Source organism: Haplochromis burtoni, unplaced genomic scaffold (assembly GCF_018398535.1).
Source record: "Haplochromis burtoni strain Fernald_Lab_line unplaced genomic scaffold, NCSU_Asbu1 Contig_443, whole genome shotgun sequence".
NCBI classification, from domain to species: Eukaryota; Metazoa; Chordata; class Actinopteri; order Cichliformes; family Cichlidae; genus Haplochromis; species Haplochromis burtoni.
Window position 1 is genome coordinate 268,829 of NW_024582804.1, and position 22,507 is coordinate 291,335.

Genomic DNA, 22,507 nt, shown 5'->3' on the forward strand with positions numbered 1-22,507 from the left:
GGTGACCCCTCCCTGGGGCCAGCTCCCCCGCTGACCCCAGTAGGCACCCCCCATACTCCGCACCCGCCAGGGAAAGGGGGCCCAGGCCCATCCGACCGGGCCCAGTACAGCAGCGCCGCCCGGCCCCACAGAGCCCGGGACAGCCACCCAACCCCACCACAGAGAAAACTGCACCCACCCCGTACATCCACTCATCTTCCAGACTACAAGACAATAGACGCCCAGGCTGAGATCTTCCTCCACCTCTCCTGTATCTCCCCCTCCTGCAGAGGAGTTCCTGAAGAGAGGAAGCTCCTGCAAGGTGTGAATAATCTCCCCCACCAGTTGAAGAGCCCCCCAGGTGGCTCGAGCACCGGCGCACCCTGCGCCAGGGATGGGCCCCCATCACCCACGCCCACAACGCACACACAAACCAGGACCCAAGCGCCCGAGGCCCAGGCCAGGCCCCGCCCGGACGACGCCCCAGAACGTCACGCCCATCCCGGACCCACCCAGGGGCAGCCAGGCTACCAGGTCAGTAACCCACGTCCGTCAGCACAGACCCTCCCCTAGCCCCGCTGCACGCAGCCACGAGGAAACCGTCACCTAAGAGCCAACAGAGCCCTTAATAGGCCATGACCGCTACCCCGGGTTGAGCCCTCCAAGGAAGATGCTCCTGGGGAACCCCCCGACGCCCTAAGCCTGTCCCTACCCCCACACCAATCACAACAGCGAAGGTGGGACCAAACTATGACCCCCCACCCCCACTAGGTGATGGAGCTGATCAAAGGAGCCCAGAGCAATTGATCTGATGTGGTGGCAGAGGCTGTATCAAGACTAATGTAATCTAATAGATAATTTCTATATTGGTTAGAATTAAGATTATTTTTATTTTTCCAGTTCATGAGGACTGTTTTCTTGGCTATGCATAGGGCAGTGAAAACCATATGGGCGATATTCTTTTCTGTAGTGACATTATCTAAGCTGCCCAACAAACACACTAAGGGGGAAGTTGGAATGTTACATTTCAGACACTTGATAAGTCTTCACATATCTCGCGCCAAAACTTCTGAACTGGTGGACAGAACCAAAGAGCGTGGATATAATTGTCCGGTGAATTGGTTTGGCAGTGTGAGCAGTTGTTGGTAGACGTAAAGCCCATCTTGAACATCCGATGACCTGTATAGTGCACTCTATGTAATATTTTGTATTGAATTAATTGAAGACTGGGATTTCTAATTAGATGAAAGGTTTTTAAGCAAATCTGAGACCAGAAGTTTAGGTCTAAGTTAACTGATAAATCCGCTTCCCATTTTGCAATAGGAAGTGATATTGATTCATCTGTTTTAGAAAGCATTCTGTATATTTTGGATAGTAATTTGGGGGTTTTAAGAGTAAGAAATTGAACCACACTTGGTGGTGTTTGTAGTTCAACTTGACCCGGTTTAAATTTCTTTTTTACTATGGATTTAATTTGTTGATATTCTAAAAATCTTTTCTTGTTGATCCCATATTGTGTAACTAGTCTGTCAAATGAAATAAATTCTGTTCCTTCTAGTATATGTTCTAAATATTTGATTCCTTTACCACTCCAATCTGAAAAGTTTATCATATTATTGTTTTGTAATATGTCAGGGTTGTTCCAGATAGGTGTACGTTTGCATGGGATTAATGAAGACGCCGTCAATTTTAGAAACTCCCACCATGCTGTCAGAGAAGAGCTGATGTTGATGCTTTTAGAAGCATTCATGTCGTTGGATGTTTGAGCTGATAAATGGTAGGTCTGAAATCTCTAGATTATTGCAAAGTGCTTGTTCTACATCTAGCCAAGGTTCATCTAAGAGGGTATGTTTTAGCCATCCTGAGATAAACTGAAGCCTGTTGGCTAAGAAGTAGTGCTGAAAGTTAGGTAGTTCTAATCCTCCTTTATCCTTGGTCTTTTGTAGTAGGTTTAGCTCATATACGGGCAAAAATGATAATCACGATTATTTTCACTGAAATTGAGATCTCGATTATTTGACGATATTTATTTAACCCTTTAAGACCTACCATAGAACCAAGTCCGCCAGAGCTTATATTATTTTTTACATGTTGTAGTGCCATTTGTGGGAGCATTTCAAGTTGCTATACATCAATACAACTGTTATAGCCCATATTTTAATAATATGTATGTATTAAGTCCATAGTAACTACATTAATTGCAAAAAAGTGCAATAAACTACAAAAAAATTGAAAATCGTTTTTGTTTTTTTTACATATATTTCTACTTGGAGAAATTTAAGAGGTTTATCCCTCAAAACTTTAAATACAAAAAAGTTGCAAAAAATAGTTTACAACAACAGGAAATTTATTTTGAGTGTCTTCATAGTTTTATTTTGGAGATACACAATTTTTATATACTGCAGGAAAAACGAAAAAACAATCCTATGATGCAAATTTGCAAAGAAAACAGCATGTGCATCAAAATAAACTATTTCCAGCAGTGCAATTCGAGTTCTAAGCATCCCAGCAACTATTCAGAAAAGTCAAACATGACTTATAAAAACACCAGTATAGGCTTTTAAGGCCTACAAGTAAAAAACTACATTTTCCGCGAAAATGACGTCACTTCCGGTTTCGGGCAGGAAATGGCGGACATGCGATAGTTCGCGCTGACGTCTGTTTCAATGTGGGAAGTGTTACGAACAGCTGATCGGATCGGCAAAGCGTGTTTCTGGAATATTATGTTTTTGTTCCTGCAAGCGCTTTTTATGCAATTTTTGCAAAACTATATGTGGAAGGAAACCGTGACTTAGGAGAAGCTGATGGCATAAGATTTAAGTTTCATATGCAAAAAAATTATTGCGCTAGCTTACATGGTTCAGGTTCTACAGGGATTTAAAAATAGTTACACAAAACGGAGCGTGCTGCTCTGACCGGCTTTAAAGGGTTAACAATAACAATGTATTGAATAATGACTTTAAAAAATAATATAAAATAGTGTGCAAATACTGATAACAGTGCAAATGTTTGCAATATAAGAAATAAATGAAAAATGTAAACATCTATGTTTAGTGAACTTTGCAGTGTTGCTCTGTGGTGCAGCTACGACACCGTAGCAAAGTTTACACACTGTGTCTACTTGATCCACGTCTGACTCCGCGAACCCATAATGTTTCCACACCACTGAAGTTTTTTTTTACCTCTCTTTTCAACCAACGGCAGTCACTCTCCTCTCCAAATAACTTCTGCTTAGCTTTCCGAGCTTCCCTCGGGTCCTCTTAATTGTTGTGACGCGTGTTCGAAATGCAGAGAGGTGCGCTCGATTTGCCACACGGAGCAGCGCGAGAGTAAAGCACGAGGGAGGGGCTAATAATCGGCTCAGTCATTTTTAATGATCGTTGAAAGCCCAGATCGTAATCGTGATTAAAATTCGATTAATTGAGCAGCCCTATTTTGTAGTGTTTTTAAGCTTATACGTGGGGGTTTATTTTTCCAAAGGAATTTGGACATACATGAATCTAGAGATCTGAACCAATCTTGTGGCGGTTTAGTTGGGATCATTGAGAATAAATAATTTATTTTTGGTAAGACCATCATTTTTATAGCGGCAACCCTTCCCATGAGTGATATGGGTAGACATTTCCATCTAGCCAGATCATCTTCTACCTTCTTTAAAAGTGGGATATGGTTTAATTTAGTTAGATCTGCAAGCTTGGGAGAAACATTAATACCTAAATATTTTATATTTCCCGATTGCAGTGGTGTAGAAGAGGAATTATGGAAGGAGCAATTAATCGGTAGGACTGTAGATTTTGACCAGTTAATTGAGTAATCTGATATTCTTGCAAAAGAGTTTATCAATTCAATCACCCCAGAGATATTGGTTTGTGAATTTTGGAGAAAGAGTAACACATCATCCGCATAAAGGCTGATTTTATGTTCCACGTTCTTGCATTTTATGCCCTTAATTACTGAATTCTGTCTAATTGCTGCTGCTAGTGGTTCAATAAAAATTGCAAACAGTGAAGGGGAGAGTGGGCATCCCTGCCTGGTGCCCCTCAAGAGACAGAAGCTGGAGGATGTCTGGTCATTTGTTCTAACACAAGCTGTTGGGGAATTATATAATATTTTTAACCAGTTTATGAAAGAGGATCCAAAACCAAATTTGTGTAAAGTTGCAAATAGAAATTTCCAGTTAACTCTGTCAAATGCTTTTTCTGCATCTAAAGAGAATATTGTAGTTTCTAGGTTTTTACTGTATGAGTAGTCTATCAAATTAAGTAATCTACGTGTATTTGTTGATGAGTGCCTACCTTTTATGAAACCAGTTTGGTCAGGATGAATTAAGAGGGGGGTTATTTTCTCCAGTCTCTTTGAGAGAGCTTTGCAGATTATTTTAAGGTCTACATTTATAAGGGATATTGGACGATAGCTTGAGGGATATACAGGGTCTTTGCCTGGTTTTAGCAGGAGATTAATGTTTGCAGAATTCATATTTGATGGAAGTCACAGTTCTGTAGTAAGATGTGAGTCACAGCTTGAGGCGTGCTTATAAATACATTCACATAATAAAGCAACAGGACACACACACACACACACACACACACACACACACACACTACTCCGAGGGAGATGAAATACACAGGTAGCTCAGACTAAATCTAATTTCTGCCTGACTCTGCACACTGAGCCTGTCTGCCTACACCTGACATTAAACAGCTATAAACTCTGTGGAGTGGAGAACAAATATATAGCTTATATTAACTCTTGGCTGATATTAATGTGACACCAGCCTCAAATAACATAACAAGTGATGTGGTGCTTTGGTTATGGTGAACCATGAGAAATATTTTTGATTCTGAATAATTGCATCCATCCAGGCTTCCATACCATATCCTATCTGTGTCCTGGAATGGTTTTATTAAACAATAAAGACACTAACTTCAAAATTACTTCCCCTCAATTGAAATATGAGACATGGTCAATATAAAGTCAGTAGAACTCAATCCATCCATATTTTGACAGACACCAAACCAATTAGGTGGTTGGAATAAAACAGAAGCCACATCATGTTAGGTTGATGCACGGAGTGTAGGAGGAGTTGCTGGCAGCAGCACATGTGCTAACGTTTGAGGTACTGCAGTCACACACACATGTTAGGAGTGCGAGAGGGTTCAAAGAAAAACTGACAACAGAAAATGTTAATGAACTCGAGCAACAGTGTTACCGAACTTGGTGGGGGACAAACTGTAACACCAAGCATCATCATTAAGACAATGCCATAATATATCATATATATATATATATATATATAATATAATATAATATGTTAAGCTGCAGTGCAGAATATAATATTTCTATATAACATATATATATATTAGGGGTGCAACGATACTCGTATCGATATTGAACCGTTCGATACAGTGCTTTCGGTTCGGTACGCATATGTATCGAACAATACAACATTTTTAATTTATTTTATCAACTTTCCTTCTGACGATGCTGTCTGTGTTGAGCGCTCAGTGGATCTGCGCTCGACAGTGCAGATTTGGAATTATTTTGGTTTTCATGTGACGTATGACCCTGAAGGTAAGCGCGTCATGGACTAAAGTAAAACAGTATGTTGGATGTGCCACGCAATGCTCAATTACATTGGTGGGAACTAGTGTGTTAGCGCAGTTAGCTCGTTAACGTGTTGGCGTCCAGCCCCACGCACAGGGCGATCTGCGGTAGCTCGTGAACGAAGAATTGCCGTGTTGCGGCGTTAACGTCATTTCAATGAGATTAACGCTGACAGCACTAGTGGGAACACAATGAATATGACTGCACATTTACTCCGACAGCATCCTACTGGAAGCAGACAAAAACAACAAGCACGCATGCTACAAACTTTACCCGAGTCATTTAGACAGCGTTAGCACATGATTCTCCTTATGGGGACCTGATATGTTTAATATGCTGCTGAGAATATAGCCCAGAAGAAGCGCATAGTATAGCTTTTATTTTGGAAAGAGACATTTCTCTGTAATAAACTCTCTTTTCCAAATGTAGCCAGATGGGCTACTCGCCTTCCGTTTTGTTTGTTCTCTCATTCTCTCTCTCTCTCTCGCTCGCTCTACCACCCTCGCTCTCTTTCCACTGCACTCGCTCCTTGTATCAGGTGATCGGGTTAATTGGGAACCCACCTGCACATTGATTGCAGGGTGGCGCTAGCCTGTATAAAGCTAAGCCGATGTCTTGTTGGATTAATTCCTCCCGAGCTTCTGGTACGATACAGCAGTAAATGCTGGCGTACTGCGACGGACTGATCAGCAAGAGCCGATTATATGACAGCTACAGGTATGCTCTCGCTTAACCTTAGATTCCCTCCGAACACTGGAATTGGTGTTAATATCTTTTTCCGGCCTGTTGTAGCGCAGCAGTCTGTTTAATTTTGCCATTGCGGAGAGAGGTGTTCGTGGTATCTCCACCAATGAGAGTATAGTGCCTCCGGTCCTGGGGTAAGCCGTTAGAACTACTTTTATTAGCATTCATAGCTATAAGAGTTTAAGGTTACATTTATCTGTTTCAGGGTTCACTGCTGTACTCACCTCTCCATGGTAAATTGTCCAACCTAAATTGGAAGAGTGGACTGCCTTCTCAGCTGCTGTTGTGAACTCCTCCTTGGTGGAGTCTGCTGTCTTGTCTTGTTTTGTCTTATCTTGTTTTTATTAAGTAGGCTTACCCTTTTTGGGTTCGCCTGGTGTTTTATTTTACCCTGGGCTGTTGTTCCTACCCATACTTCTGTGATCGGGCTGAAGTGATTCTCTGCCCGAGTGTCGTGCTGGGACTCTAAATCACCTGGGTGGCCGGTCTCAGCCGGTGGGGAGCCAGACCGGCCTACGCCTGAGAATAATTATTACCAGCACGAGTGGTAGTTTGACCCGTGGGGAATAAGCCTTTCCCGTGTGTGTGTCGTGTGTGTGTTGATTTCTTTTATTAAGGTGTGTTTTAGTCTTTTTATGATTTGTAGCGAGCCTGACGCTCAGTGTCCTTTTATTCTTTTAACATACTTTTCTGTGTTTTATTTCAGTGAAGGAGGACGAGCCAGTGGCCCTGGGACCTCAGGTGGTGGGTCGTTTTCACACTTTCTTTTGTACAGCACTGGGTGGTCTGCAGTGATTCTTGTGGTGTGATTTTCTTTTGGTTCCACGGCTGCTGGTAAGTCCAAGTTCCACGATTGTTTATTTTTACTGTAGGACACTGTCAATAATGACGCTACATCTTGACTTTTAATATTTTATTTATAAAATATTATTTATATTTTTTCATTTCTATAAATAAAACTGTTTTAATATTGGAAGCCAACCTGCCTCAGTGTGCATCCTTGAATCTGTGCGGTCTTCTTTTATTCCTTTTCTTTATTTTTCTTAAATATATTTCCTGGGGGTGTAATTCCCCTAGGTGGCGTTGTCAAGTTTATTTATTTCCTCTTATATATATATATATAGGGGAATTATGCAAATCATAGCATATATTGATGGATCGATTATCAACTGATATGAGAATTTTTGTGATAAGACTGTTTCCACGTTGACAAGCCCTAGTCTGAAGCTGCAAAAGTTTCTAGATCGAAACCTGCACTGAAACTCTGAGCAGTGGCTTGGAGCGCAAACACAAAGATTTATGGCTGATTTATGGCTCCAGTCGGCTTGAAGGTGATGAGAAACTGAACAAACTGTCTCCCTGTTATTCCACATTCAAAATTCCAGGCAGAGGAGTCACTTAGCCAGGTTTAGTGCACAAACTACACTCCCTATCTAACACTTAATGGGGACCACACACACACACACACACACACATTTCTGGTTCCAAAAATACACTCTAAACATCTAGTGTGACCCATTTCGAAGGAGAATGGTGTCAGCACATCTGTGACTGTGTGAATGCATCCTTGTCTGACTGTCATTGATCCCTAAAAATACTTTGAGGACTGCAAAGCTGCATATCTGGATATGCTAATCCTGTAAATCATTTTTAAATGTCTGAATCATCCTCACATGATGACAAATCCTCCCTCAACTGGCTCTCTGCAGTCTTGCCAGCCTGCTGCATTACCCATGCATGCAGTATTCTGTCATGGACTCACATAGAAGAAGTAGGGTTTCCATAAGCCCCAATTTTTGATGTAATTTCTGCCTCCAACAGATCAATACCAGTTCTTTCCAGTATATTTACTGGCCAGACTTAACAGGTAAAAAAAAAATCCCAGAGCTCTTCTCAACAAGCAGGGATTTGAGTAACAAGTAGTACATCAAAGTATCGATCTTGGGTAAAGTTTTAAAATGACAAGTCAACACAACTTTTGAAAGGAGCAGTTTAACATTTTAAATAAACCCACCCTCTTTCTTGCTGAGTCTAAGACGAGATACTCGTCATGCCTATAGAAGCTAATGCTGGAGTCACCAGCTGAGTAGCTTACTATAAAGACAGTATCAGGTGGAAACAGCTAGCTTGGTGTAGCCCAAACTCAATACAGTTTGACTAAAAGCACTTTTAAAGCTCAAAATGTTACATCCCATTTGCCTAATCTGTACAAAAAACCCAAAGCGATTCAGGACTTGTCTTAGGAAAAACAGCAAAATGCAGTTTCCACATTATGGCTACTATAGAGACCCAAAAACCAAACTAAATAGCCAAAACATCTGTTTTATTACGTGTAGTTGTCAAAATCTATGTTAAATCTATACAACAGTCATCTCAAAGGGGCCTGTATATTATAAGATCAACCTTATAAGAGCGAGAACTCCAATGAGCCAAAAATCCCCTATTTGCAAACACTTGGCAACAGTGTAGTAAAAGAACTCCCTTCTAACAGGAAAAGATCTGCAACAGTGCCTTGAAGGAATGTAGAAATGTAACTACACGTTGGGTTGACGTAGTCTGCAACTATTACAATACAGGAATAAAAATCATAGCATCAATGTAAGGACTCAATAATGTCTGCAGGTTCCTGGAGGGAGATTGCTGAAACTATCGGAATGGATATAACTGAATATACAAAGATGTGGAAAAACTTGAGGGATAAATATGTTTGCCCCTGAGGAAAACTTACCACAACAAGGAGTGGGAACCCAGAAAGAAAATTAGTCCCAGCATTATATTGGTCTTTATCATGGCTAGCACCGCATATAAAACACCAGGACACAACCTCATGGTAATTAACACAATGCACCAGCACACGCATAAATGCCTGCAATGACATCAGCCACTTGCTGGTTACATCATAGGCTCAACAAAGATTCCTCAGAGAAGTCTAAATCAGGCCATATGGTCAACCTCTGGCTTTAACCAGCATGGCAGCAACCAAAATGTTAATGTTGAGACTTCAGAAAGCAATGGATGAAGTCACAGTGGCTATATTTGTCTTTTATATACGGTTTATGATCACAGGAACATTTTCTGTAGGAAAACAGGCATTACCCGAGGCTACTAGTGGCTAACACTCAGAGGTGTAAATACTAGGAATTTTTTCAAAATTACTCTAACTACTCTTAATTTCTACCTAAAAGTATTAAAAAAAGGTTTTCTCCAAATCAAAAGCAACTATAAAACCAAAAAAACTTTATTCTGGTGGCTCAGCCAACAGCTTGCCAACCTTGGTTAAGTGGTCCAACCTAGTGCTCTCCTGCAGACTACATCTACTGAATGATGTGCGCTAAGTGAGCTGGACATGTCGCAGGTGCATTTCCAATACCTGGTTTAATCCTCTTAACAGTGAGGGCACGCAGCTTCAAGAGGGATTAATTGGGTTAAATGAGAGCGTGGTCCAGGTTCAGTCTGAGTGCAGGCACGGGGAAGGATCAGCCGGGTTAAAAGCTGATCGATTATTTTCTGCTTCAGTGCATGCAAAAAAAAAAAAAAAAAAGTTTAAAAAAAACCCAGCATGTTTTTCCTTGCTTGGACACTTCCCACTGAGCACCTCTCCCTAATAATGTATTGTGAAACGGGATATCCGAGCGCTGTCGCATGCGGTTTCTGTCTTTACCATGCCAGAGAGCATTGGTAAGTGGAACCACTTCAAGTTTGCAAGTCCAAAGCTGAATCCCTTCTCTTAAAGAGGGAGGCAACCCGACAGGTTCTTCACAGTAATCCAAGACCCCTGCTGAGCTGCTGGCTTGTCTGTTTGCCCTGGAAAACACCCGCAGCAAGCAGTGGGAAAAGAGTAGGGGCTATATTATATCACTGCAATCAAGCATGAAGGGTATAGACTCTCACAAGGCCCTTTTGTGCGCTTTGTGAAAACATATCGTTCAATTAAATGACTCAAACCCATCAACTAAACTCTGAAAAATAAATGGTAGAAAGATTATATACACTCCAGTCTAATATAACCTAACAGGTACAACAACCTGAGCACATACATAGCATATAAACACCCAGCAGACATTAGTGGGAATGGAAACAAACAACCTTGCGTAAACAGCCCAAGAACATACTTTCATCTGAGAGCAGAGTTCCTCTGTGGCCACGAGACATCTGCTGTCAGCCACCAGCTACACAGTGCTGCGTAGCTGCCCCTTTCCCATCACATCCAATAAAAGCTGGCAGCATGGCAAGATCTGATTATTACCGGCTTCAGTGAACACATGTATGTAATTTAACTAAAAGGACTTTGGCATTGTAACATAGCTCAAAGATCATTTTCTTTGTTTATCCTTTAGACAGCAGACAAAGAGTGCTCTTTGTAAACTGAAATTTAGATGAAAATCTAGCTATTGTGTTTATTTTCAGCGTCACGTTGTTATTCTTGGACTGAACCTAGGATAGAGTGGTGGAAAACGGTATTTACCCCCATCTTCATTTCTTAGTTTTTAGCATATTTGTCACCTAATTTTAATATGAGACAACAAAAGTTGTCCAAACATGCAGAGTAACTGAATACGTCGTTCAGGTGCTAAAGCAGCAAAGGAGCCCCAGACCATCACACTTCCACCACCATGTTTGAATGTTGGTCTGATGTTGTTTTTATGAAATGCTGTGTTAGCTTTATGCCAGATATAATGACAAATTTATAACATTACAAAAAGTTCAGCTTTTTTTTCAAATCAATCAAATAACCCTTTCCAAATTTCTCATCCATTTCTTTATATTGTGCTTTCTGGGAGTTTTTAGTCTACTTCACTTTGTCAGACAGGTTCTAATTAAGTGATTTCTTGATTCAACAGGTCTGGCAGTAAACAGGCCTGGGTGTGGCTTGTGAAATTGAACTCAGCTTCCCAAAAACTGTGGTTAATATTAATAAGCAAAGCAATTACACAGGACCAGCTAGGCTTGGATAGCTTTTTTTCCTTTAATAAATGAAATCATCATTTATTCACTCTGGTTATATTTATCAAATATTAAAATTAGTTTGATTACGTGAAACATACGTGAAAAAAAGAATAAGAGAAATCAAGAAGAGGACAAGTGAGACCACCCAGCTTTTAAGCGAGGGTTCTTCTGACTGGCTATGGTTTGAAAACTGTGATTTCAACAGCACATGGGTGAAGCTGTTGATTCACAACCAGAGCTGCGTGCCAGAGGCGATCATATCAGGGATAGCTGCTCTAACCGACATCGTACAGATCCAAGAGAAGACAAAAAATGTACAAAACAGTCTGAAGCCTGAGCTTTTGTTGCATTAGGATTCACATTTTATGAACATAACATGGTAAAGGTATGCTGACTAATAAGAGGAAGCATAATAGATTCACTTTAAAAAAAATGCATAGTATGTATTTTAATGAGAATGTTGTGGTTTGGAAGGCTAAGATAACTTCCAGGGAAAGTACTACAATGAATATGTAATAGTTATAATAGCAGACCTGCAACACGAGCCACAGTGAATATCTTCCAGCCATTGTAAGACGATGCTTATGGACTGATGGACGTTTGTTCGTGGTGCAACAAATCTAAAATCCAGAATGCAAACTGTGACTCAAAACATCTGGAATACTGTCTGCATCTTGCTCTGTAGCAGGCATGCCATCGTTAATGTCTGGTTAAATTATGCTAGTCTGCTGAAAGATGTAATATTTAAAGATGTAATTTATTTTTTGTATATGATAAAATTATGAGTGGTAAAAAGACTGATGATCTTCCAGATGAAGATCATCAGCTGTACTAATAATTTCATAGTGATCTGAAATAAGGTGAAATAAATGGAACTCTCTTAGCTTTAATATGTCATAAACTGGTAGGATCATAAGAAAAGAGGAGTAGACAAACATGTTACGTGTTAATTCTCATACAAATGCCATCACATATCCTGTGCCTTTTCACAAACTAGAGTTCACTTAGAATAGAACTAAGGGTCCCCGAAAAGGTCATTTTCAGTCTGGGTGTCTAGTCCTGAGCAGACCTGACTGACAGCTTCACAGCAACCAGCCTGAAAGAAAAATATGTGATGTTTTAATACATCAAATTGGAAGCACTTAGTAGTTACAGCTGCATCTTGAGGGGATTAACAATTATTTGTGAGACTGACATTTGTGAAGCTGTTTACGGAAACTCCAGGAAGCACACAGCTCACTCACAACCTACCAAATTACTGGTCCCATAGCACACAATGAACTTTTACAGCAACAGACGAAGAGACATGCAGCCTGTACAGAACCTGTTGTTTTCATGCGGGCCGAAGTCACTGAACCAACAAGGTGATTTGCTGCAAGCTGATTTCCTCCTAAACCACGAAGGCATGCTCATTATACAAGTAGGAGCCAAGTTAGAGGCAGAAATGGCACTTTCCAGTGTTGAACAGCAAATTAGGCATTTAATGAAGCAGCCAAGATTATCTATCGTGTTTTCATTCAAAACCTCCTTTCAGGCAGCCTGCTTATCCGTTCTTCCCCTTTACAGAGCAGGAGTGCAAAGCTCTGTGGATCATTCACACCCAGCGCTGATTAATCCTGAAATCCCACAGCCTTTTATGGCAAATCTTTGATTCCTGCACTGTTTCAACCCTAATTTTATACTCAGTAACTGTGGAGACACTCACTTTGCTTTAAAACAACAAAACCCAACTGAACCACAAGTTTAAAAGGTCGAATGTTCCCAGCATATTGGTTGAAATGATTAGGGCCAAATCTGTAGTGAACATCTCATCTCTGAGTGATGCAGGTTTGACGAAATATACTCAGGATGCACAGAAGTATTGACCAAGTATCAGTATTTGATGCGGGTAGAGAGGTATTTACTGATAACAGAGGTTTATGTGTTGCTCCTCATCAATGTTGTGCTTGATAAAGGTCAAAAAAATGATGTGATGACGCGCTGACAGACTTTCTAACAGGTGGATGAACATCTCCATCAGCCCAGACTGTCACAATTTGTGCATCCCTATAAGACGTTATTAAGAGCTAATTATGTATGAGCCCCGTGTTTAATCAGTTCTTCAGCATGTGATGGCCTTAGTGCTAAACTGGGGATTATCTCTTAGTTATAAAATAACTGGATAACCTGACTTTTGACATAATCTCTACACAAAGATGTTTTTGTCATTCATTACAATACAAATTAGCGTGCTCAGTTGCTCCCCAACATCAGCACGCAGCTCATTCCTTCTCCCTCGCCGCCCTGCTCCATAGCCACAAGGCCCTCGCAGCACTGCCTCTATTACCACCATGATAAAACATCTCCCTTCGCTGTAATAAGACCAGAGCAGCTCCCAGTTCAAAGTACCGACTTCACTTCACTTGGAGAGAAGGCAGCTCAATGACGGCTGCAGTCATGAGGCGTGCCGGGACACGAGGGAAGCATGTCGCAGTGGAAGTCTGGCCCCGGTCACAAGCTCGCTGTGTTGTCATCTATGACTGAGCAAATGAGGGCCATTAATTCTGTGGAATTCAATCAACATTCCCAAGTGTCATGAAAGTGAAGCCCAGAGAAAACCACTGAGATGAAAACAGAGCCAGAGAACCAGCAGCAGACACTTACAGACTCCACGAGCATTTCATATTTGGAATCTGAGGATTTCTGACTTCACACTTTTTCAACGTGCACATTTCGCGCTGCTGCAGAGAGGCAGGCTCACTGACACCGACTCCACACCTTATGCTTGATTCACAGCTGGCCTTTACCTGTTGCAGTTTTGTGCCGGTGTTACTAGGCAACCGCAATGAGCTGGTCCTCGGTGGTCAGTCAATAAACTGACTTCTGATGAACGCAATATCTACAGTCAGATTATCTAGTTGATATGAAGCTCCTGGTTTATACAATAGGGCTGGGCAATATGCCCTCAAACAAAATCGTGATTAATGGAACATTTTACAGATTGGTGGTATTAGCTTTCGATTCACTTTTGACTCTATTCAATTCAATTTTATTTATACAACACCAAATCACAACATCAGTTGCCTCAAGGCGCTTTATATTGTAAGGTAGACCCTACAATCATAAATACAGAGAAAGGTCCAACAATCATATGACCCCCTATGAGCAAGCACTTTGGCGACAGTGGGAAGGAAAAACTTCCTTTCAACAGGAAGAAACATCCAGCAGAACCAGGCTCAGGGAGGGGCGGGGCCATCTGCCGTGACCAGTTGGGGTGAGAGGAAGAAGACATGATAAAGACATGCTGTGGGAATGAATGAAATGCCCAATCCTACTTTAAAAGAATTTTTAAAAACTATTTACATCTTGAATTACACAAATTAGCTATTGGCAACTGCTCCCTCCTTTTTAACAGGAAGCAGCCCTTTTAAAAAAAAATTCTGTTTTCAAAGTGCTTCCCTACATTAATATGCCGATCGAAAAAAAAAAGTTTCAATAGGTTATGAAGGAGTAGTGAACTTCTTCGTTTTATCCTGTCAAAGCAAAATAATTCCCATTATGCAGAATGAAAATCAGATGTTCTGCTAATCTTCGGAAACACAAGCCTCACTGATGTGAGACTTTAAATATATCCAGTTTAGGATCCTCTTCAACCCCATTAAAGAAGCTGTTGTAAACGCGAACAGTCACTACAAAAGGCGTTTCTGTTTACACTTCATCTGGTTACCTGTGTATCTGACGTTGCTCCAGGACAATCGTTTAAACTGATCAGTTACCTCTTTGTGATGTCATGGCTTTGTAAGACAAGGGGAAAAAAAGACCACACATATGAGAGGTTTGCCTTCAGGGCTTTCAGTCAGCAAGATAAGCAAGATAAGCTTTTCAAAACATGGTTATCATTGCGAAAGGGACTAATTTGACATAAACCATAAGCTTTCCCCAAAACTCACCGAGTCGTTTAGAAGTCTCATAAATAACTACAGTATTTTCTTTGGTTTGTTTTCTTCCAGGCAGAATAGTGACAATAAGTCTCAAAATGTCACTATGAATTATTAACTACATTTTAAATATTTTATTATTTCAACCACTGGACATGTGAAAATGCCAGCATACTTTTAAAAAAATCATTCCACAATCATTATTGTTGTACTAAAAGCAGTAGAAAAGTAAAAAGAATAAAAAAAAAATCACTCCACCTTCACATGAACGACATAAATTAACATGATTACACAAATCTTATTTTTCTTAGAGAAAGCCCTGTTTCCTCTATGATTCTACTTGAACAGCTCGTGTAACTATTTAAATAGAAGCTATTCAGCACATCACATTATACTGCAGCAGTGCATGTAAAGTGGCTGAGCCTCTTGTTTATCAGAACCACCCCAGCAATGTAAGGAATTCTGCAGAGCTCATTGATTTCTAACCAGCTAATGCAATGCCTAGAGTTCATGGTTATTTTACAGAAGTAATTCTGATGTCAAGCTTAAGAATTAGGTCCAAATATGCTGTATACACAGACGCACTGTCAAACACACATTTTACATATGACAGACAGACCATTGATAAGCTTTGAGGAAATCAGAGACACTGTTCTAGAGCAGGAAATGAAAAAGAATCCATGTGCACTGTGAATATAAAGTCCTTATGATGATGAGGGTCTTACATAATTTATGGAGAGGAAGCTGTTGTCACAATGTAATGTCGGTCAGGGATCTCACTGCATCACTCATGCAGCTTTTATTTAGACAGATTTCAGAAACTGTGTGAAAACATCAGCCTTTATATGACTGACTGTAATTATATATAAAACTTTTTTATTAAGGCTAACCAAGTGGTTAGTCGTTTAACAAGTACTTCAGCAAGTCTAAGTGCCACAAATCTGTTGTTCTGCTCCGTTTTGTATAATTTATTACAGTTTGCAGTCTTTGGCTCATAGTAATGAGCTTTCTTTTTTTTTTTTATTATTACAGCAGCTGATAATTAGATGCTACCCTGTCTAAACTAACATGGCAAAGGATGGCCTGGTGTGTTTCACTGGAAATTAAAGTTTCTGTCAATCACACACTGGCCTGTAGACAGAGCAGGCAACCACTGATGATGAAAGCAGCTCAACAGAAACCATTACAGGTTATTAATTAGAAGTCACCTAACTTGCACGTGCCACATAAGCACCTGCTTAACTTAATTTAGACTTTTTTTCCCCTCGTGGAGTATTTTAGCAAGTCACACACGAAAGCAAAAGCTACCTAGCCTAAGCCTACACGAGGGAAAGTGATACCATTTAGCTAAACAGAAGTCATGTTTCGGTTTGGTGGAGCTGCTGAGCAAGGTTACCCGCCCAACCTCTACCTGTGACCCGGCACGCAGGCGGACCTATAGTGGCAGGAAACTCCCCGGTTTTACCGTGGCCTCGGACGCCCCCCTCTTACTCTCCCTAACCTCTGTAGCCTATATTTACGACGAGCTGAATACCCAAAGCGTGCTGCAGTGGTCACAGGCGGGCGAACTGGGTGTTTTTCGGTTTACTGGTTGCTTTTCGAGGCTTGAGGTGTTATTATGTATCCGTCCGCGACAACTCTGCCGCCGCAGGTTACAGTTAACAGCTGAGCTGCGGTGCACCAGCCGGGGTTATGCGGATCCAGCCATCCGTATGAAACATAGTTCACTTTTCTCTCTCTCTCAGTAGCTCTGGGAGTTTGTGTTTGAGAGAGCGACAGTAATGAATATGTATATCAACTCGATCCGAGACGATTAGAAACTCCAAACTGCGGCCAATTATGAACAAATACGGGTAACTTTCCGAGTGTGGATTTGTGCGTGGGTCTGACCGCAGTTTAAGGGTATTGAAATTAAGTTAAAAATATTTCCTTTCATACAGGTAGGAAAAAAGCAAGGGCGTGTTCCCAAGTCTTTCTCTAAAAACACACATTCAGCGGATAACTGCCTTTGTTGTCTGTATGGAAAAACAGGTAGGCACGCTAACACACATTTTTGTAGGCGACAGGAATCAAGACAGGACGTTATAGACTATAAGACTGAGCTTCACACACTGCTGAGCCCGCACACTAACATCTGCAGAACACACATGGCCGACACAATCTCAGGTGTAATTAAATCATAACTCACCCTTTATCGCTGGGGATATCATTCCCGTGGTTGATAATTTATCCAGAGGTTATAAAATAGTTTGCCACACAGCACACGGTAAGCTACAGTAGGAAGCAGCCCTTGGTAACCGTAGGAATCACCCTGGCAGTCAGGAATTTCACAGGGGGCAGTGCTTCTCGGCGTGAGGGGGTGCAGTGCGGATACATGGCGCTAGGGGGGTGTCTTTGCCCCCAGTTTGCCACTGCAAAGATCACAGAAACACCGAATTAAAGTGAACCTGCTGCATAAGCCGTTTAATAATATATAAGATATGAAGGACCAGAAGAGTCGAAATAAAGCATTCGATAACGAACTGTGCAATAAAAAATGCCTTAGTAAATTCCTGGATAAGTAATGAAATGTTTCACCCACTGAAAACTGCGGTGTTCAGAGGGACTTAATGCTTGTAGAAAAAAAAGTGTTGTTAGCTGTTGAAATGGTCAGTAAAGCTGATGAAAACAGAAGGTTCTTGGAATATATGTGAAAATGACAACTTTCACACATGTTAGTTACATAACTGATGACAGATCATCCTCCTGAAATTCTTGTTTCCATTTTCTATTATTCTGTTTGGGATTAATTGGAAGTATAAAAACTAAGCATCACTTTACAGTGAATAATGAATCATTTTTCAAATGTGTAGCCATATTGGATTTTACAGCACAATGGATTAAAATCACCATTGTTTAACAAAGTGTAAAACACTTTATTGAGCATAAAGTGTAGAAAAGACTAAATGTAATGGGAACACATTATGCCAAAAACTTAAAAATTATCATTTACTCGTAGTCTTTGTTGCAGACTTTGTGTTGCCTTTTCCCATTTCTTGCTTTGGTCAACCACTGCTGTAGAAAGGAACCGATTTCTGGCTGATCTTGATGAGTGGTTCTTGCTGTTTTTCTCTTTCTCTGGAGTTGTTTCACAGAGTTGCTAAACACTGAGGTTTGTCTCCTTGTCAGGATTATAGTGCTGTGTGATACTGTGAATTTCAATATCCATCCAGTACCAAGTAAATACAGAGCAAGTATTGCCAATACTAATAATGATACTTTTACCTTAAAAAATACTTAATTATAAATAGCTAATACAACAAGACACACCTTTTCAGCTGTTCGTCAATAATTGGAGATAGTTCTGCCCACTTCTACAGGATTAAGCCATCACAGGATTAAGCTTGTAGGTAAGCCAAAGTGGTATAAAAGATCTAAGGAAATACTCAAATACATCCTTCCAGAGCTGCTGATGAATTCTAAAAAAGAAACCGTTTCTCACAGAGACTTACAGTCATGGTTGTTGCCAGACACAAAAACAAAAGAGAGACTTATAGCAAAATCGACCCTTATTATAAAGAATATCTCATTCTTCAAAAAACATATACTTTTCCACAAACAGTTGGACACAGAATGCAGTACTTTGAAAAGTGATTTGAGTGGCACAATGCTGCAGTGGTTAGCTCTGTCAGCTCACAGCATGTGGGTCCTATATTCAAATTCACCGGCCCTGCGGGATCTCTATGGATTCTCTCCAGGTACTCCAGCTTCTCCCCACAGTGCAAACACATGCATGTTAGGTTAACTGCTCATTCTATATTAGCCATAGATGCAAAGGTGGGAATAGCTGTCCATCTCAGTGGGTTAAACATGTGACAGACTGGAATCTTGTCCAGCCACCTCTTGTGCTATGACATCTGGGAGAGTCTCCAGCTATCTTGGAATCCTGCATCGGATAAAAAGAAGAAAATGGATGTCAAGTTGAAAATTGTACAAAGTTTAGACTGAGAAAATGTATTCAGATCTTTTCACCTTTTTTATGATAGAAACAGTTATTATTGTGAGAGGAAAATAGAAGAGAGCAGGTGGAAGGCAACAAACGGTCCAGAGCAGATTCAGTCACCAGTCGCTGCATGAACCTTGTGGCGTATGCGTCGTCTCCTTAACCTGGTGAGATAAACAAAACCCTGGTAAGGCAGTCTAAGATGATCTGAGCTTTGTCACATGGAGCATTTTACTGCTGGTAGCACCCATCAGAAGATAGGTACAGTGTGATCATAAAGCGATCAGCAACAATACCCAGGAAGTCTCTGGCATTTAAACAACACTCAGTAATAAGGGGCCCAAAGTGTGCCAAAAACTATGCCCCAAACTGTTACATCACCAGCTTCAGTCTGGACCGTTGATATTAGGCAGGTTGCATCTATGCTTTCATGTTCAGCTTTCAGATTTTGACCCTACCGTCCAGATGTTGCAGTAAAAATCGAGATTCATCAGACCAGGCAACATTTCTAAAAATTGTTTACTGTTCCATTTAGAAGAGACTTTTCAAATATTAGCTGACAGGAGGGGCAGCAGCACGGTCTTTTGCTGCTGTAACCCATCTGCTTTGGTTTGACACCTTGTGTGTTCATAGATGCTCTTTTTCACTTTCTTGCTTGGTTGTAAGAAGTGCTTATTTGAGCTACTTTTGTCTTCTTTATCAGCATGAAGTAATCTGGCCATTGTCGCATCTCCTGCATCAGTAAGGTATTCTCATCCACTCACGGGAGACTTTCTTTTTTTCAGACCAGTCTCTTTAAACCCTAGAGATGATTGTGTGGGAAATCCCAAGAGATTAGTACATTCTGAAATACTCAGATTAGCTTATCTGAAGCCTATAAACATGGCAGACTCAAAGTGACTTAAATCACCTTTCTTCTCCAATCCATTGCTCGGTTATACCTTTAGCAGGCTGTCTTGACATGTCTACACACATAAATGCATTGAGCTGCTATGTGATTTGTTGATTAGCTGTTTGGCTTTTAAAAATAGTTGAAAAGTTGTACTTTAACTGTGAGTGTAGGATTTTAGCTGTTCAGTAGTCCTTGCCTTGGTCTTTGTATGCAGAGATTTCTCTCATTTAAAACAAAACATCTTAAAAATAATAGCGCTGCTTATTGAATACACAAATACTGTGCAAATAACAATGAGAAACTAATTTAGAACATTTGTAAGGAAAATAATTTTAAATGACTTAACTATTTGTACAGTTAGTCCATCCATCCATCCACGGTGGTAGTAATAGAGAGAGAGCCTCTACACTGTGACAGTTTCCTGTGAGCAAGTGTTTAGTGACAGTGGGGAGCAAGAACTTACTTTAAACAGGAAGAGACCTGGCAGTTTTTCATAGTGCTGAACTTCTTATCTCTGTTTCTTCATATGCAACAATATTACAAATGAATCGCTTATTTGCGCAATTTGTTTTTTGTTGTTTTTTTGTTGTTGTTTTTTACCGGGTACATTTGTTTTTGAATTCATTTTTAATATTTTACTGTATATCTCAACTTTTGTAAGACATGTTAAGCATAGGGCTATATTGGAAAACGCAAATACAATAATTTCAATTTGTTGTTGTTTTGTTTGTTTTGGGGGTTTTCTGTGCTTTTGTAGATTGAATATAATATCCTTCTTTAATCTGGATTTTTAAGTGAAAATTGCAGGCATTTATATCAAAATAGCACAACATTAAGAAAGATTTAAAATTAGATATTTTAATGTAAAACTGCATGAACTAAATGGGCAGAATATGAAAATCTAGCACAGTTCTAAAAAGATATTTTTCCTGTGATTTATTGATATATTAAATGTATTTGTTTATTTACAAAAGCACCAATCTCTTTTCTCCCCTCCCACTTACACAGAGAGGCAATGTTTTTGTCACAGCTCATGATGCTGAAAAAGGTAAACAGTCGTCAATGATGTCAGTCACTCACTCAGAGCAAAAAAACAAAGCAGTGGAGCGATAGCAATCTGGCTTGGACACAGTTAGTGAAACAAACACAATGAAGTCAGTGAGGCCTTGGGTAAGCCTCTGAAAAGAGAATGTAAACAAGCACTCCAGATAACTACTCTTCTTTTGATAAAGGCAGACACGAATGTTATGATGCTATAGTCAGTGTCGCCTGAGCATTTGGCTGTTCAGTTTTAGAGATAATCACACTTCTGTGGATTAACAGTTCAGCAGTGGTGGAAGAAGTATTTAGATGATTAACCTTACTAAAAGTATCAATATAAAGTATTAAAGAAAAATAAGTTATTGTGCATTAAGATATTTCCTGTTAGCTGGTTTTTCTAAGACAAACAATACATCCACTCATCCATGGTGAGAGACCAGATAATGGGTTTCAGAAAAACCCCTGTGATGAAGAAACAATCGAGGGACACGGGTGATGGACCGAGGCTGGAAATTGCGTTAAAGCAATACATGGGTCGGTCTGTGGGCCCACCACTCGCAGGACGGACTGTAGTGGTTCAGTGCCTTCACGTTGGGAGTTTTCAGTGGTGGACAAGAGGACTGCTTCTCTGCACCTTCAGATCATTTGCACTTACTGCTCAGTGTACCCAGTCTTCTTGGAATCCATGGATGTGGTGCTTGAAGGTACCCAAGCTGGGCTCCATTGTCCCCTCCGGGGGACTTTTTATGTGGACATCTGTGTTAACCACTGTTTACCCATAACACACACCATATGTGAGAATAGGGGGGTCCACAAGTGCACCTGGCACCAGGCTGCCCTAGGTCGCAGGTCGATCATTGATTTTTTAATTGTATTATCAGACCTACCGCTATATAGTACATGTGTATGTTTCATTAGATCTGTGGCTGCATGTTTGAACAAGAAGGGAGTAGAGCTGTCAACTGATCATCACCTGATAGTGAGCTGAATCTGGTGGTGGGGGAGGATGCTGGATGGACCTGATGTAGTGTAGGGTAATGACGGTGCATTAGCAGCATCTGACAGAGGTCCCAGTCTGTGAGATCTTCAAATCCAACTTCAACAGCATTACAAAGGAGGCTGTAGACACTGAGTCCGTGTAGACCATGTTGCACAGCCCTATTGTCGAAGCTGCAATATAGAGTTGTGGCCCCAAGGTGGTTGGTGTTTGTTATGGTGGTAATTTACCGACCAGATGTCAGAGGTGAAGGCAGCTGAAAAAAAGAGTCTTATCAAGCTTGGCTGGCTTGTGGGATTTTGGAGACAGCTGACAAATACGAAGATGCCGAGTAAAGCAATGTGGTCCTAGCAGTAGCTAAAGCAAAACCTCAGGTGTTGATTACTCGGTTAGGCCATGGAGCA

General features: G+C 40.6%; 1 protein-coding gene across 1 annotated transcript in view; it reads right to left on the bottom strand.

Moving 5' to 3' along the window:
• The window catches only part of LOC102310422 (vang-like protein 1), a gene marked incomplete in the record, with an annotated part of 85,825 nt that extends 68,271 nt beyond the window's left edge, over positions 1–17,554 (bottom strand). The window contains 1 exon segment of the mRNA XM_014340996.2: positions 17,380–17,554.
• Between the last annotated feature and the right edge of the window lie 4,953 nt (positions 17,555–22,507).